Genomic DNA, 5217 nt, shown 5'->3' on the forward strand with positions numbered 1-5217 from the left:
GGGCCGCCGCGACGTGCGGGTGGATCACCCAAAGAAGGGGACGCCGAGAGCCACGGCACCGTCACGGGGCACCGGGGACGTGGTCGAGCTGAGGAAGGAGTTATGTCCGCAGCGAAAGCCACTTACCACCACGGCCAAGGCCAAGGGCAAAGGTCAGGACACAGACGACTCGGATCACGGCGCCGCCAAGGAAAGCTGAGCACGTCAAGGCAGGCCCGGAAAGACCGCGGATCACAATTAACGGAATGTGATTCAAACGAGATGAAGAAAAAAAGTTCAATGTTGGAGGATTCGTGAATGAGTACAGAACCACACCCGTGCTCGGCAACACTCAAGTCCTACACCGTCAGCTGATATGTTTGTGTTACATCACAATGTTGGAGGATTCGTGAACGTGAACAGCACCACACTCGTGCTCGGCAACACTCAAGTCCTACACAGTCAGCTGATATGTTTGTGTTACATCACAATGTTGGAGGATTCGTGAACGTGGACAGCACCACACCCGTGCTCGGCAACACTCAAGTCCTACACAGTCAACTGATATGTCATTGTAAGAGTTGTTTGTGTTATATCACAATGTTGGAGGATTCGTGAACGTGGACAGCACCACACTAGTGCTTGGCAACACTCAAGTCCTACACAGTCAACTGATATGTCATTGTAAGAGTTGTTTGTGTTACATCACAATGTTGGAGGATTCGTGAACGTGGACAGCACCACACGCCAGCGACGCAACACTCAAGTCCTACACAGTCAACTGATATTTCATTTTATGAGTTGTTTGTGTTACATCACAATGTTGGAGGATTCGTGAACGTGGACAGCACCACACCCGTGCTCGGCAACACTCAAGTCCTACACAGTCAACTGATATGTCATTGTAAGAGTTGTTTGTGTTACATCACAATGTTGGAGGATTCGTGAATGTGAACAGCACCACACCCGTGCTCGGCAACACTCAAGTCCTACACAGTCAGCTGATATGTCATTGTAAGAGTTGTTTGTGTTACATCACAATGACTGTGCCTGATTTTTTTGTTGTGGCCTTGCATGGCCCTACCGGACTCGTGGATTACTTGTGTTATGTTCCCAATAATTTTATCTTTACATTCTTTACTATCAGTTGCGTTTTCTTTACATTACAAATACGTATTATTTCCTTTACATGAAACAGGATATTGCGAACAATATGTTTTATTTACCGTAACGGTGTTCGAAACCATTCAAGATCGACTCTGTGTGCTAACTGTGTAATAAATGTTTGGAAAATTAAGGACAACCTGTTCTTCCCAAATTTAAGTAAATGTGATGAAAATATTTACCGGGAGTGATTATTAACACACCTGTAAGTGTGAGAAATGCTGCACACGAAACAACAACATAAACAACTTCACCAGGAAGAAGAAGCGACAATCTATCTTGCAAAAAACTGAATTAGGCAACAAACAAACAAGACAGTCACAGAGCACAAGAACAAAACAGAGAGGAAATAACACATAAGCCAAGTCACAGAAAAAAAAAATATCAGTCATACTTAACAAAAAACGAAAATAAATAAACAAACAAAACAGAACACTCAGAGGTAAAAATCCACCGATAACTCAACCTGGATCTAATGAGACTGTCACGAGGTCCGTTATGGGGGGAGAGGGAAGAGGGCGTAGGAGGGGTGTTGTGAGTGGAAATGGTTGGAGACTGGTAATAGGGGGCTGTGGGGGGTGGACATCACTGGTTGGAGGGGAGGGGCAGGAAGGTGTGAGGAGACAGCGATAGGAGAAGGAGGAGGAATGGGGGTAGAGGACGTGGGAGGAAGGGTGGTAAAGTGGAGGGAAAACGAACAGAGGAAGGGAGGTGGAGACGGTTAGTGAGAGGAAAAAGCGAGAAGAGTGATAGAGAGCGTGGTGGAAGGGGAGGTGAGGTGGAGTGAAGGGGATGTAAGAGCAGAGAAGAACAAGAGGGATGTGGAGGGTGGTAGTGAGGGAAGAAAAGAAAGAAAAAAAGAGCAGGAGGAGGAGGAGGGGGTAGAGGAAGAGGAGGAGCAGGAGGGGTAGCAGGGTCGGCCACTAATTCAATTAAGCAACACAAATTCCTTTCTTGGGCTGCAGCATCGCGGGACAAAGGCCACCGCTGGCTGGTTAGCTTCTCTTTCTTTGATTTTTATAGTGAGGGTTTTTTCTTCCTTTATCACTTTTTTACTTTTTCTTTTCTATCTACAGTAACAAAGTCTCTTCCAATTTTTTTAACTTATTTCAATTTTTATTGTTTTACTTTTTGCTTTAATATTACTTTTTTTTAGCTTTTACTTTTACTCTTATCTTTATCCTTCCTTTAATTAGTGACAGCTTTTTTCCTTCCTTAATTTTTTTAAAGCCACAAACGATGCAAGTGATTCTACGTCATGTTCATAATCGTTTATCTTTCAGCTGTGTGTATAGGTAAGTATTTTCCTCAGTCAATATCTACTGACCTTTTTCTTCTTTTCCTCCTATTAAAAATACCTCTACTTATCTCACATTATATTTATTTGTCATTATATCTATATATCCTTACGGTTACTCTCCCGCTCTCTTTCACGCTGTCTTCCTATACATTCACCCGTTTGATATTTCTACTCCTTTCTCGTAACTGTCATGTATATCTAATGAAACCGCAGCATGTTTCGTTCTAGCTTGTGTCTGTTTAAATAGTTCATCTTTTTTGCAGCTTTCCTTCGGTCTCTTTCCTCTGTCGACTCACTTCCTCTAGAGGTGCCCATTGCCAGCTCTTTCTCTTGTACCAGCTTAAACTGACTCAACTTTTTTTTACATGTCATTTCAACTGTTTTCAAAGGATGCTGCAGAACCGTGATAGGCTGTAGATTTTATCATGTAAATTATCTGCTGTTCGGTGCGTCAGTCACACTTTGGTGCAGCACCAAAAACCTGCAGCCGACCTTATCGGTCATACGGCGGACGGAGACACATGACGGTCACAAGCGCGACCATGTGCGACCTCCCACGAATCGCAGGTCGCCGATTGTCGTTGTTAGATCGTAAAATCAGTGTGACAGGGGCTTTATCTGTTCGTACTCGAGCCTGTACACCTGTCTAATTAAACACCTGCACCTCGAGACGGATGGAGTGGCGTTAATAGGACAACAGGAATGTGGTAATTAGTGTGTGTGTGTGTGTGTGTGTGTGTGTGTGTGTGTGTGTGTGTGTGTGTGTGTGTGTGTGTGTGTGTGTGTGTGTGAGTGTGTGTTTACATTATATATAACATTAATTAAACGTTGTATTGACTGCAGCGGCACAGCTAGCTCTCTCTCTCTCTCTCTCTCTCTCTATTGAGAGGAGAGGGTGGTGGATGAGTGGAATAGGCTTAGCAGTCATGTGGTGAGTGCCAATACAATTGTCACATTCAAAAATAGACTAGATAAATTCATGGACAGCGATATTAGGTGGGGTTAGATACACGGGAGCTTAGGGTCAAAGGAGCTGCCTCGTACAGGCCTACCGGCCTCTTGCAGACTCCTGCGTTCTTATGTTCTTCTTATGTTCTATTTAGAGAAACATAGCTTAATTCACGACTCGCAGCATGGGTTCACAAAAGGTAGGTCATGCCTCACCAATCTCTTGTCCTTCTACAATAAAGTATTTGAGGCGGTTGACAGAGATGAAAATTATGATGTAATCTATCTTGATTTTAGTAAAGCGTTTGACAAAGTTCCTCACCAACTAAATTACAGGCTCACGGAGTAGAGGGTAAAGTTTTGAACTGGGTCAAGGCGTGGCTTAGCAATAGGAAGCAAAGAGTGCAAATCAATGGTAAAAGATCTGACTGGGGATGTGTTACGAGTGGGGTCCCACAAGGTTCGGTATTAGGTCCACTTTTGTTTATTATTTATATCAATGACTTAGACACAGGAATTAGTAGTGATGTTAGTAAATTTGCAGATGATACCAAGATCGGTAGAGTAATTGAGTCGGATCAGGACGCTAGTATTCTCCAAGGTGAACTCAACAGATTATATGACTGGGCGGATAAATGGCAGATGGAGTTCAATGTAGGGAAGTGCAGTATTCTGAGTGTAGGTAGGAACAACCCCTCACATAACTATTGCTTAAATGACACTCTCATAAGTAGGTCTGGGTGCGAGAGGGATTTAGGGGTCTTAGTGAGCTCTGATCTCCGTCCAAGGGCACAATGCATTCAAGCTAGAAATCGAGCTAATAGGGTACTGGGATTTATTTCAAGGAGCGTAAGCAACAGAAGCCCAGAAGTCTTCCTCAAACTATATTTAGCATTAGTTAGACCTCATCTTGACTATGCGGTTCAGTTCTGGTCACCCTACTATAGAATGGATATCAAAATGTTAGAATCGGTGCAGAGGAGGATGACTAAGATGATTCAGGGGTTGAGAAACTTGCCATACGAGGAAAGACTCAAACAGTTAAACTTGCATTCTCTAGAAAGGCGAAGGGTGCGTGGAGACATGATCGAGGTTTATAAATGGATGAAGGGCTTTAATAAGGGAGACATTCATAAGGTTTTGTTGGTAAGAGAACCGGGTAGGACACGAAGTAACGGGTTTAAACTGGATAAATTCAGATTCAACAGGGACATAGGCAGCAATTGGTTTCCTACACGGGTGGTGGAGGAGTGGAATAGGCTTAGCAGTCATGTGGTGAGTGCCAATACAATTGTCACATTAAAAAAGACTAGATAAATTCATGGACAGCGATATTAGGTGGGGTTAGATACACGGGAGCTTAGGGTCAAAGGAGCTGCCTCGTACAGGCCTACCGGCCTCTTGCAGACTCCTGCGTTCTTATGTTCTTCTTATGTTCTTATGTTCTCTCTCTCTCTCTCTCTCTCTCTCTCTCTCTCTCTCTCTCTCTCTCTCTCTCTCTCTTTCATTGTACTTAAAAATCATCTGGTGGGGCGTGGCAGCCCCACACACACACACACACACACACACACACACACACACACTAATTACCACATTCCTATTGTCCTATTAACGCCACTCCATCCGTCTCGAGGTGCAGGTGTTTAATTAGACAGGGTGAGTCCGATAATAATTTGGGTCATGTGGATTATTCCGCAGTAACAGTGTGCACCCTGACCCCGGGGGGGACGGAATAAGAGGATGATGATGATGATGAGGGTAATAGGAGACTAGCAGAAGGGTACTGGTTGGACTAAGATTATGAAAGAAAGGTACGTAATCAGTAA

This window comes from Eriocheir sinensis, unplaced genomic scaffold (genome assembly GCF_024679095.1).
Source record: "Eriocheir sinensis breed Jianghai 21 unplaced genomic scaffold, ASM2467909v1 Scaffold29, whole genome shotgun sequence".
NCBI classification, from domain to species: domain Eukaryota; kingdom Metazoa; phylum Arthropoda; class Malacostraca; order Decapoda; family Varunidae; genus Eriocheir; species Eriocheir sinensis.